A 14,123-nucleotide genomic window follows, 5' to 3' on the forward strand; every position below is an offset into this window, starting at 1 on the left:
AATCTGTTCATGGGATGTGGGTCGTTGGCAAGGCCCAACCCTAGTTGCCCTTGAGAAAGTGGTGATTTACCACCTTCTTTAACCACTGCCGTTCATCTGATGTAGGTGCACCCACACAGCTATTAGGAAGGGAGTTTCAGGTTTTACTAAAGAAATAGTGCTGGAGAAATTAACAGGATAAAGTTGCTAAGCCCCCTGGACCTAATGTCTGCATTCTGGGTTTTAAAAGTAGTAGCTACAAGAGATAATGGTGTGTTTTGATTTCCATCTTCCAGAAGCAGACACATAGGCAGAATTACACGGTTAGTGAGTTTCCTGCCCACCAGCCAAGGAATCAGTGGGGAATACATCCCCACCGATGCTTGTTGCCCTGCAACCAGGTTGGAGACAAATTTCCGTCCCTCACTCAGAGAAAACCCTGCCTCAATAACTGCTGGCCAAGACTCACTAGTGCCACCGGGAGTAGTGGCCACTCCTGGGAATACAAACTGTCCCCAGGTTCTAAGTCCTGGAACCAAGATGGGCGTAGGTGTGGGACGTCTCACAGCAGGGGTGGAAAGGGAGGCCTGAGGGGGAGGGGTGGAAGAGAGGAAGTTGGGCGCACTGGTGTAAAGGCCATGGGGAAAGAAGCACCTGCCGAGGGGAGGGAGATCTTGGGTGGAGTTGGGGGGGTGCCCAATGTGGACAGAGGCGCTTCCCTCCCCCAAACCATTATCACCCAAGAAGGGTGCCTTGCCAGGATTCCATTCCCCGTCCCTGACTGCATCCTAGCAGCCTCAAAATTGAGGCCGGGTGGGCAGTGGCGTTAAGTGACGGGCTGATGTGTGTGGTGCAGGAAAATGGAACAGCCAGCAGAACAAGGAAGATCTGGCATCACTGCCGGAATTAGTTCAAAATGTCAACTAATATTGGTATATGCACATCAGGGCCAGTATAAAACCAATCTCTGAAGCAGGTCTCGTGTACATGAGCACTGATTTAGTGTTTGTGACTTGAGTAGGTTATGTTACATTTCAGAGGTTAAAGCAAATACAACCCTCAATATAAAGGTTAGCCAAGAGATAATTGAATATTCATTGTATACAATGGGCCTTTTATCCTGACCTACTGACTGAGGAACTAGAGACAAATTATTGACACTGAACTGAAAAGATGTTCAAAAATCAGTCATGAGCCAAGTGCAAAGAGAAAAGCTCTGCTTATAACAAATTCAAGAGTTGATTGGTGAAGTGCCAACTTCTCCATTAGTCTGTGTGGCATGAGATATAGCTCCAATCTTCTTCCAGTGCCTGTAACTACACTGAAGAGAAATGACCTACAATTTTCCCAACAATCAAAACTTTGTGCTGAGCAGAAAGCTCTTCCTCAGGAACAATGGCTTGGATCAAGTTCAAAAATGTCACTCAAGGTCACAGAAAATGAGCACAAAGTGTCATTTCATAACACTGCTGAAGGTTTGCAAGTATGAACTAGCTAATCAGCACAATCCATTCTGCGTGTTTTACTTCAGATCAAATTATAGATTTTTAACATATTCTGAGAGAGTTCCATGGTGTCCTGAGCAATCCGTCCCTCCCAACACATCAAAATGTCCCAATCAATACCAAGAATGATATTCTCTATGACTATAACCATGGACCATTATCTGTCCTTGTGTAGCCTTGACATAGTCAACCATACTTCCCTCCTCCAATGTCTCTCTATCCAGTTGGAAGGTGTGCCTCATTTGGTTCACCCTTATCTATCCAATCATAGTCAGGATATCTCTGGCAGTGGCTTTCATTACCACCCTTTGCCATCAGCTTAGAAATCCTCCAAGGATCAATCCTTGACCTCCTCCTCCTCCTCTTCCTGATCAATATGCTGCCTCTTAGCAGCAGCATCCAGAAAAATCAGCAACTCCCACATGTACAATGATCACATTCACTTCTGCCACCTTCCTCAGCCCCTTTACTGCCTTTGTGTTATCAGACTGCTTGCCTATCATCCTGTCTTCAGATGAACTGTAAGTGACTCCAGCTAAACATGAGAAATACCAAATCTATCTTCTACAGCCACAAACTCTGAACCCTTGTCAGAGGCTGTCTCAGGCTGAACCAAACCATCTGTAACTTTACATCCAATGTAACTCTGAGCTGAGCTTCTGACCTCAAATCCTCTCCAATCAAAAACCACCTATTCCCACCTCCATACCAATGCCATCCCGCCCCTAACTCAGTTCATCTGCCAATGCCTTCTTCATCCCTAAACTTGACTCTTCCAACTCTACTCGCTATCCTCCCACCCTCCATTTAGCTTATCCAAAACTCTATTGCCTGTCTCTTATCCCACATCAAGACTCACTTACTCAAAGACTCAAGACTCAAAAGACTCCTCTACCACCAAAAAATTAAAATTTATATTCAAGCATGCAAATCCCACCATAAACTTCTCCCCAGACACTGTAACTTCTCCAACTACAACTCCCTCATCCCAAACTCTGTTCTGCTGACAAGGGGCCCTTGAGCATGGCCCTCGCTTCATCCTATTGCTGACAGCCATAATTTCAACTTTTTAGGCCCTGCACTCTAATTCCATCCTTAAACCCATTCCCCTGCCTCCTGTATTTTAGGAACTTCCTCAAAACCCACCTCTTTGACCAAACTTTTAGGCACCCCCTCCCATTCTTTTTTACTTTGGCTACCATTTTCCCATACACTTTGTCTGAAATGCCTTGGGATGTAAAGTGTGCTATATGGATGCCAATGTTATTGTTTCCCACCTTAATCCTGTTTTCTGTGTAGAATGGCAGTTTTTCCAGAATATCTCAGCTGTCTCTGTTGAGTCTTTTAATCAATATTGGCATTTTAGTAAGAGGCTATTAAATCACCCACCACCATCCTTCCACTCATGGTATGATTTTAGGTGAGCTTTATGGTATCCCTAAAATACCTTCTAACCAGAAGTATTGGGTAGAACGTGAGTAGCTGCTGGATACAGGACAGCAAGGTCCAATGTTTGAACATAATGTCTGTGGCATTAGTGAATTTCAGTCAGAATAGCAGTAGGGGTGTTACAACTACCTTCAGTGTCCAGGTTCCCACTCATGATCATCATACTTTAACTGGAAGTGAATGTTTGGACCTCGGTCAAGAATAGAACTGGCCTCAGCTCCTAAAATCTTCCCATCTCTCTTCCTACTTGCCGACGCTTTCTGCCTTCTAGGCTTCTATATGGGAGATAGCCACTTGGTCAAGGGACTGGAGGGAATGGAACTTTGCTTCCACAAGGAGAAAACGCTACACTTGCATTCTAGTAGGACACTATTTAAAATCTTGTAGTACTGTCAGACCATATCTTCATCCCCATTCAAATTTGATGGAAGCTTCAGATTGTCATATTGGATGAGATCCAAGCAGGAAAAGAAAGGGAAGGAGCAAATAGTGACAAATTAATCAAAGAAAGAATTAATTAAAGCAATAGTTCCACATATTGGAATGGGTTTTCAGTCTCTGTCATTCCTGCTGATCATAAATTTTACTTTTGATATTTTCTTAATGATAACTTTTAAGCATGACATCTAAAGGATTAGACACAAATAATTTTACACACATCTCTCTTTATAACTGCGAAGATTAAATTAAGTTCCCCTTTACTTCTTAGCAGAATGGAGAACAAAAGCATTTCAAATTTAAAAATGGTTTCGTATTTTAAAAGCAAGAGTAAATAAATTGAATGGTTTACATTGGAATGGAAGATATTAAATAAATCTTTCCTATTTAATGAGATCTCTGCTCCCCCTCTTCCACCGAAAAACTCACAGTACTGACAAGGCAAATGATCCTGCAGAGTTTCTTACCCTGGGGCAGTTACCACATAATAACATGATTGTAAAATTGCATTCCCCAAAGTGGAATTTTCACCTGCCAAGCCGACACAATTGCAATCCCAGAACTGCAGTGTCTAAGTGCTAACAACTATAGGTAACAGTGACTGTGTGGACATCAGAAGTCTTATAAATCATTCTGTTTCTGATTATGTCAAAATATGAAGATATGGCATGAGTGACTTATGACTATCAGCAGAATACTGAGGTTGAATTTGAAGGCTTATCACACACAACAAATTTTAAATTTAAAAAAAATTACTCGAGTAATTGTTGACATATTCCGCTTACAAGGGTATAGCTGATATGGTGGAAAAATTATATTGACTGGCTTGTATTGTATTAATGTCTGACTTTGACCAAGTTTCTTAACAGGTGGAGAAAATGTGCTGGGGACCAATAGAATAAAACAGAATGACGGCTCATGATTTGACTACAACCAAGCTGAATGTATCCTCAAAGGAAGGCAGTAACAAATAAGAGCATTTTGATTAGAGGCTGATTCCCCTGCTTGACATTACTGTCTTCCATTTGATCCAATGCTTTATTGAGAAATGGAGGACATATAGGGCTCCTTTTGGAGGAAGAAAGGAACAGGACTATTTTGGAAAATTAAGCAGCCTCAGTTCTCCTGTTGATCCCTTGTTTTATGGTTCCCCTTTAAAATTCAGAGCAGTGACCCATAGATTTACCATAATGGGCCAGATTTCACAGTAAATATAATGGTGAGGCAAAATCTGATAACTCAGCATAGATTAGGGATCAAAATATAAAAGCAAAAAACTGTGGATGCTGGAAATCCAAAACAAAAACAAAAATACCTGGAAAAACTCAGCAGGTCTGGCAGCATCTGCGGATAGGAGCACAGTTAACGTTTCAAGTACAAATGACCCTTCAACAGAACTAAGTAAAAATAGGATACTATTTTTACTTAGTTCTGTTGAAGGGTCATTCGGACTCGAAACATTAACTGTGCTCCTATCCGCAGATGCTGCCAGACCTGCTGAGTTTTTCCAGGTATTTTTGTTTTTGTTTTAGATTAGGGATCATATCTGGGATCTTGCTGATCCCTAACAACTCAGCTCTCATTGAAAAAAATCCCTGGGCCATAAGAAAGATTTTCAGTTACTTTCTGATCAAAGCTGCTGTTGTGTGGAGAGATTGATGAGAGGAACTCAGGTCCCCCAGGAAGGCCAAAAGGAAATAACAGAGAGAAAGTGTCCCTTTCACGCGTGGTAGCCAAAGCACAGCACTGGAATAGGCTCAGGAGCTGGTCTCCAGCCTGTCTTCTTGGCTGAGGAAGGTGTATGATGCAGGGAGACAACAACAAGCAAGCAGAAGGAAAATAAATAGACAAAATATAAACATTAATATTCTCCACCATTATGGTTTTCCTCATCCTATGTCTGGATCTATTGTAGATTAATTGATGGTGATTGATTGTCATGATTAGTCAGCAATTCCATTGTCATTGTATCATGCGACCACTAGGATGGTAAAAGATGAACTAGGAGGACCACGGTCTTTTATTCATCGACCATTTTCTATGTTCCTAATATTCATTTCCCAATGTCTGCTTCTTTAATCCTATAAGAAGGTGCCCCCCAGTGTCTAACATCTGGAAAAACAGCGTCATTACCCTTACGCTGGTAAGCTATTTCTAGAATTAACTAGTTTCCAGAGAGGTCTCTACCTACTCCTAAAATGCAGCATGGTTCTAGAACAGAGTGAAATAACTAGTTAAAGCCTTCTAACCTGCCATTCCAACGATGAAGCCACAGCCGTGATACATACCAACTCTTCCCAATGCTCCAACAATGAGTATGAAGAGAAAGAGAAACAGAGAAAATCTGCTTAATGCCATTACTTTCCCCCTGTAATTAATTCTTGGCCCTTTGATGTCACTACCCTTAAAAATGAAAGACTTGCTTTTAGAAAGCACCTTTCGCAACCTCAGAATTTTGCAAAGTACTTTATAGCCAATAAAGTAATGTTTGAAGTTTGGATGTTGTTGTGATGTAAGAAATTTTGCAGCTAACTTGCCCCCAGTCTGTTGGAATGAAAAGGAGACTGATTGAGTAGCAAATTAGGTTCACGTGGTAAATTCTGGTAAATCCTATTCAGGTTTAACAATAGATTAAGAATCAAGATCTGACATAATACTAACCTTCAAGTAAGTTGGCTAGCTTGTTAAGTAGAGAACTGCCAGGAGTGGCAGTTCACCGGAAAGCAGTTGGTTCAGGTGGTGTTAATTGCTGTAGCAGGGAACTAAACTCATCAGTGACTCATCAGCAGGTCTATAAAAATGGCAGGCTTTTCAAACCAAATGATCAGAAGGAGGCGCTGAGGAATCCGGTGACTTTGCCTGAGTGAGATGAAGACTGAGCAGTAGCAAATTAGGTTCACGAGGGAATTTGGTGCACGGGAGAAAGAGGTGTAGTATACAAAGAAATGATTGTAAGTTAATTAAAAAGGTAATTAAATTAGTTAATGAAATAACATGAATAACAATGGCAGGACAGGTGTTGTATTGCAGCTGTGGAATGTGGGTGATTTTGGACGCCAAGGCGATCCAGGACAAATACATCTGCTGAAAGTGTAAGCAGCTAGAGGAATTCCAGATCAGGATTATTGATCTGGAAGCCAAACTGTGCAACAGAAGGGAATGGGAGAAATACCTGGGCACTTCATTCCAGAAGACAGTCAGGCATCTTAGAATAGGGTCATCTGTTTTGGTCAGCACTGAGGGACAGAAGGATGTGACTGTCAGTGAGGCAGGTTAAGAGACTGAGCAGACAGTAGTGGAGGAACCTCAGACTTTGCAATTGTCAAACAGGTTTGAGGTGCTCACAACCTGTATGGACAAAAATGAGGTCTGCAAGGATGAGCAGGCTGGCCATGGCACCACGGTACAGGAAGACGTTTGAGTGGGGGGAGAAAACAGAAAATTAGTGATAGTAGGGGACAGTATAGTGAGGGGGATTGACACTGTTCTCTGCAGCAAAGAGCGAGAGTTCAAGCGGCTATGTTACTTGCCTGGTGCCAGAGCTCGGGACATCGGCTCAGGGCAGGAGGGGAACTTGCAGTGGGAGGGGGAAGATCAAGTTTTGGTGGTCCATGTAGGTACTAATAACATAGGCAGGAGAAGGAAGGATGTTCTGCATAATCAGTATGAGGAGCTAGATACCAAATTAAGAAGCAGGGCCTCCAAGGTAATAATCTCTGGATTATTACCTGAGCCACATGCAAATTGGCATTGGACAAATATGATTAGAGAGATGAATGTGTGGATAAAAGACTGGTGTGGGAGAAGTGGTTTCATGTTCATGGGGCACTGGCACCAGTACTGGGGAAAGTGGGGGCTATACAATTGGGAGGGTCTAACCCTGAATGGTGCTGGGGCATGTGTTCTTGTGAAACACATAACTATGGAAGTAGAGAGGGGTTTAAACTAAAGAAGGGGAGTACGAAGGGGAGGGAGGGAGGCTTGAGTAGATGAAACAAATGAAGGGGTAGAGTCAAGGTGGGAGACCATAATAGTAATATGGGAAATGAAAGTCATAGAATAGCAGGAAAGGACAGAGTGATTAAAACCTAAGAATACACCATTAGTCAAGAATAGATGTCACAAAAATAATAAAAAGCCAGAACTAAAGGTTCTGTACCTGAATGCATGTAGCATTCATAAAAAACTAAATGACCTCAGTGTGAAGGCACCCCTAGGTAGCAGCGACCACAATACTATTGAATTTTACATCCAGTTTGAAATGGAGAAGAGTGGGTCTAAGACTAGTATTTTATACTTAAATGAGGGCAACAGTGTGGGCATGAAATCTGAGGCTAGCTGAAGTGAACTGGGATGCCAGGCTAGGGGACAGTTCAACAGAGAAACACTGGCAGACACTTAAGGGGATATTTCAGAATACTCAGAATAACTGTATTCCTACTATAAAGAAAAATTCTAAGGGGAGGCCCCACCATCTGTGGTTAACTAAGGAAGTTAAGGAAGGCATCAAACATAAGGAAAAAGCATATAACTGTGCAAAGATGAGTGGCAGATCAGATGATTGATCAGAATATAAAGAACGGCAGAGAATAACTAAAAGGTTAATCAGGAGAAAGAAATTAGAGTATGAGAGGAAGCTAGCTCGAAATGTAAAATGGATATCAAGAATTTCTACAGGTATTTAAAAAGGAAAGGGGTAAGTAAAATGAGTATTGGTCCTCTAGAGAGTGTCAGTGGGGAGTTAATAGTCGATAATAAGGAAATGGTGGATGAAATGAACAAATATTTTGCTTCTGTCCTCACTATAGAGGATACAAAAACCTTTCCAGTAATAGCTGTAAAGCATGAGGTGGACGAGAAAGCGGAACTTGGTGAAATTACAACCACTAGGGAAGTGGTACTGAGCAAACTGATGGAGCTGCAGGCTGACAAGTCTCCAGGTCCTGATGGACTTCATTCTAGAGTCTTAAAACAGTTAGCTAATGAACTAGTAGAAGTGTTGGTGTTAATTTTCCAAAATTTGCTAGATTTGGAAAAGGTTCTATCAGACGGAACAGTACCTCATCTTCCTAACGATTTAGATGAGGGAAGTGAATGTACTATTGCCAAGTTTGCGGATGACATAAAAATAGGTAGGAAGGCAAGTGTTGAGGATGAGAGTCTACAGCAGGAAAAAGACAGGTTAAGTGAATGGGCAAAAACTTGGCAGATGGAATATGTGGAAAAATGTGAGGTTATGCAGGAAGAATAGAGGAGCTGAATATTACTTAAATGGAGAAAGACTGCAGAAAGCTACAGCACAGAGGGATTTGGGAGTCCTCATGTATGAATCCCAAAAAGCTAACACAAGTTCAGCAGGTATTAGGGAAGGCAAATGGAATGTTGGCCTTTATTTCAAAGGGAATGGAGTATAAAAATAGGGAAGACCTGCTAAAACTATACAAGGCAATAGTTAGACCACACCTAGAGTACTGTGAACAGTTTTGGTCCCTTTATTTAAGGAAAGATATACTGATATTGGAGGCAGTACAGAGAAGGTTCACTAGGTTGATCCCAGGTATGGATGTATTTTCTTATGAGGAAAGGTTGAGTAGGTTGGGCCTGCACTCATTGGCGTTTAGAAGAATGGGAGGTGACCTTATTGAAACATATAAGATTCTTACGGGGCTTGACAGGGTAGATGCTGAGAGATTGTTTCCACTTGAGGGAGAGTCTAGGACCAGAGGGCATAATCTCAGAGTAAGGGGCTGCCCATTTAAGACAGAGATGAGGAATTTCTTCTCTCAGGGGGTAGTGAATCTGTGGAATTCTTTACAACAGAGGGCCATAGAGTCTGGGTCGTTAAGTGTATTCAAGGCTGAGATAGACAGATTTTTAATCAGTAAGGGAATCAAGGGTTATGGGGGTAAAGAAAAGAAAGTGGAGTTGAGGATCAGATCAGCCATGATCTCATTGAATGACAGAGCAGACTCAATGGACCAAATGGCCTACTTCTGCTCCTACGTCTTATGCTCTTATCTTCCAGTTAGACACTTTACAGCCTTCTGGACTCAACATTGAGTTCATGAACTCCATCCCACATTTTGAATTCCCACACTCCACCCCCCACCACCCCCCAGCCCCCCCCCCCCCCCCCCCCCCCCCACCCCCACCCCCGCCCCCCCCCCACCCCCCCAAACCCCCCCCAACCCAACCCAACCAAGTGCCAGTTTGTATCTCATTTTCATGTCTTTGCTTTCAGGCAGAGCTGAACCTAATTCTGCCATTTTACACCTACTTTGGATCAATACTTTGTTTCTTTCCTACAACCATTACCATTCCCTTTGCCTTTTATTTCTGTGACATATTTGGTATTTAATCTCCCCCTGCCCTCCAACCCCTCACTGACCCTCCCTTTTGTTCCAGCTGACCCCCCTTATCCTTTTTTTGACAGCCTAAAGCCCATCACATTTCTACCTTTCTTCAGTTCCGAAGAAGTCATACTGGACCCAAAAGGTTAATTCTGTTTCCCTCTCCACAGATATACCAAAAACTTGCTGAGTTTTTCTAGCACTTCCTGTTTTTATTTCAGATTTCTAGCATCTACAGTATTTTGTTTCTATTGATGGAAAAATTTAGATGTGACAGGTTTTAAGCAAGCAGGGAAGACATGTAAGACGGATAAAGAATAAAAGGGAAGGTCTGTGAAAGGGTGAAAGGCAGGAGAGGTTAAATGATAAATAGGATGAAGTGTAGTTACTGATGTATGTAGGTTGTATTTAAGGGGAAACTAGATAAGAGCATTTGAGGGGAAAAGGAATAGTAGGATATGTTTATGGGGTTACATGAAATAAAATGGGAGGTAGCTTGTGTGGAGCATTAACACAGCATGAACCAGTTGGGCTGATTTCCCTGTTTCTGTCCTTTAAATCCAAGTAATTGCATATAATTCTATGAATCACTGTATTATGATGGTTAAGCAGGACCTTCTTTTCCAAAAGCCATGTTGAGATTCCCTAATATTCTTTTTCTGTCTGCTTGGTCGTACAGTATATACTAATTCTTCTTTCTAGCAACTAGCCTATAACTAAAGTCAAGCTAATGGGCCTGTCATTATCAGTTCTGACATACTGCTCTTTTTAAATACAGGCATTACATGGGCTTCTCTCCAATCCATAGGCACAGTTCCAGGCATAGGGAGCTGCTAAATATATGAGCATATAGATCACACAGTGCGTATCCCACATCTTTCAGTATCCTCAGGTGAATGCCATTAGGCTTGGTCAATTATTTGATCCAGGACCTTATTTGCATCCATGATAAAACCTTCATTCATATCAACATTACTGGAACCTTTAAATTTATACATAAGGGTTTAAAATTCTCACAGCTTATTGCCTCCAATAGCAGACAAGACTCCAGTTAATTGGACTCAGAGCCATGCTTGATTTATGCCTTAGAACAATCCCTGGAAGGCGACAGAGCTATAAATAAAGAATATCTATTGAAAGTTCATAAATCCAGTAGAAAATAGCAATGCTTTCGGTGGGAAACATTGATAAGAGACTTTATAAATCACCACTGGTCAGCAGATTTTGAACTTACAACTCACCCAACTCTAGGAGAAATCAGACATTAAAGTTATCTCAAATTATCTGACTAGAATGGAGAAAGAGTTGACTGAACCAACTGATATGTACAATAAATTACTTTGATTACACTCCAGGCTCCTGCAGTTTTTGTTTATTTTAAAGGAACCTTCTTATTAGGACATGGAGTGGAGGAAAGAGCTTTCCTGTCTATTACTGATTTGAACTAAAAGACATGGAAAAAGTGGTGCCATATTGGTACAATGCATAATGAAGAATTTGTCATTACTCTTACCCCATCAAAAATGAAGTTCCAAAGCTTGCTTCTCATGACCATAAGGTTATTAATGATACAGCATTCCATAGTTAAATCTAAAAATGTATTACTTCAAGTCAGACTTGGGTTAGTGACTGAAAGAGATGTTGAAGTCTTAATAGCAGTATGAAGGAGTTTTCTGCGCAAAAGTATTGGTAGACACATAAGCAGGTGATAGTGAACATATCTCAGGAGTGCAAAGGGCATATGGTCACTGAATTCACATAAGGCTAAAAGGTGTATCAAGGCAAAGTCAGCCATCTTAGCATAACATAAGGGCAATGAATAAGACATACCAGAGAGGCTGTGACAGTGGTGTGCAAAAGGACCACAAAAACCTGTATCAACCATATGCCACCTATAGTAGCAAAGATTGCCATTACATTCAGCTTTTATATGAGAGGAACCTCACAAGCACCAACAGTTGATCAGACAGGAACTCAGCCATGTTGTCTGTTTGCCTTTTAAACAAGGTATAAGTTTGCAGGTTCTATTGAAGATGATTTTACTGCTTTATCAGTTTTGTAGGATACACATTTAAGGTGTTCTGTTCGCATTTTTATCTCTCTACATTATGAACTTTGAGGTGTCCGTTGTGAACATGCCCTACTCCACTGCTCCTGTAAGTGGGGGAACAGTATGGGTGGATGGTTACATAGCCAAATGTCAAAAATTTAGGGATACTAAAAGGCTGCTACATACATTTGCTATTAATTGATGAGTCAATGTTAGTACAAAGTTTCCTGAAGTTCCTATGGGCTTAATGCTTTCAAAATAATCTACCATTACAAATGAAGTCATGAAGGATTATGATGCCACAGAACAAATAGTTCCTGTGCTAGGTCATGTATGCTGGAGGGCATCTACAAGGTCTTGAAGCCTTTCTTCTACAATCACCTGTAAACGTTCTCCAAGCAAACTGAAATCGACTATTTTTGGAACTTAAACCTAGACCCTTCATGGCAGCAGGAAAGCAAATATAAGCAGCGTTCCTACAGTTCCTATGGCCTGCATAACTGATGTCTCCATTGTGGATGGTGCATATGTTATCATTGCTGACCAACTGTTGGCCCGCCTTAACCATCTCACCTTACAATACTAAATATACATATGCAGGTACATATTTTCAACATGGATTCTGTGATCCAATATCTGAAAAAAATGCTTGTATCATCATACAGCTCAGAAGGGACACTCAGCCTACTGGACCTCTATCCCACTCCTCACCATATGCTACTCTCATATTCCCACCAACACAATGATCTGTGATTGTACCTGTGCTGCTGTACTTACTCTAGATGGCAAATAAGGCTGGAAACCTGGCTGATTCCTTCCTCCTCAACAGCCTGAGACACCAATTCCTGTTGTAATGCTTTCTATCATTATTTTTTTGACTGGCAGAGCAACATCATGGACATATTACCCACTCTCATGGCCCAAGTTTGTAAGCAAGATGGTAAATAGAGGAAAAAGAAATAAACACCAAATACATTTTAATTTATTAAAACAAATCCTGTATATAATTTGCATCTTTATATTCAGATGGGGCTTACACAGTAGACTGTTTATTTGCTGTATTAAATAAAAGTGCCCAGGCTGGAATTTTCCCTTAAAAGGGAAATTTGAAGTGAGTTTTTGATTATTACAGCTGGATTATAAATAGGATATTCAGTTTTTCTGATGTTTAGGTAGCAGACAGTACAGGAATGCCTATCACTTAACACATTATTATTGTTCATTCCTGTCGGATTATTTTATTAATCATTTCTGCCAGTGACTCCACCCACAGAACTATGGAATCTATGAAGTCCATTTTGAAACTGTTTGTCAAGCGGTTACATTTTCTTGCCCGTTTTCTTCATCTGCTCTTGATGGTGTTGACTCATTACTGGTTAAGGATCCACAGGTGCTGGTCACTCTCTGGAACTTCTTCAAAGGGAAGTTCTTCATTCACATACAAGTCTTGATAGTCAATATGCTGTATTAAAACGAAACTCAATCCTGTTACCATTATAACGTCCACATACACTTCACTTAAGGATTACTGCACAGAGGTCAAGAGTGAACATACACATTAATTTTTCTCCTTAATAATCTAGAGCTATGAAGACCAATTAAAGCACTGGCTGAGATCAGTTAACTAGAGTTAGGTAAGCATTTACGGCACTGAAGAAGGCCATTCGGCCCATTGAGTCCATGCTGGCTTCCCGCTAAACACAAACTTTGATTCAACCGTGAGTCATTAGAGCACATCTGTTTATTGTACCATCAGAGGAGCTTATCCGGCTATTTAGTTTTAATCCCAACACCACAAAAACAACAAAGGATTGAAGCAGAAGTGTAAAAGAATTTAAATTTGACTTCATATATGGTAGCAAAGTAAACATTGGGCAGGATTTTATGGCCTGCGGAGGGGGTGGGGGGGGGGGGGGGGGGGGGGGGGGTGGGGTTGGCAGTGGTGAAGGTGTGTGTCTGATCTGGGCAGGCGTAAAATAGTGCGTGATAACATCAGGCGAGCATGCCAACGTCATCGCGCATTCACGCGATAGTCCACGGGTGGGATAAGGCTTCCACAATTAAATAAAAAATGAATGTAAATTTTGGGGCAGAATTTCTATTCTGTTGATGTTATTGTGAGGGAGTCCCATGTCGGGACATTTTGTTCAGATTTTAAAAATCTTTATTTTTGATTTTAACTTTCTTCAGCTCTCTGAGGCAGGTCGATGCCTTCAGGGAGCTTTCAGTGCACACTGTCCCGCGCACACGCAGACTTTTGCGTTCACACTCCTCCTGCCCCCCACCCTGGCAGCGCTGAGGTTCTCCACGCCCCTTTCACACTGGCTGGCTCTTAATTGGCCAGCCAGCGTG

This window comes from Carcharodon carcharias, chromosome 16 (assembly GCF_017639515.1).
Source record: "Carcharodon carcharias isolate sCarCar2 chromosome 16, sCarCar2.pri, whole genome shotgun sequence".
Classification (NCBI taxonomy): domain Eukaryota; kingdom Metazoa; phylum Chordata; class Chondrichthyes; order Lamniformes; family Lamnidae; genus Carcharodon; species Carcharodon carcharias.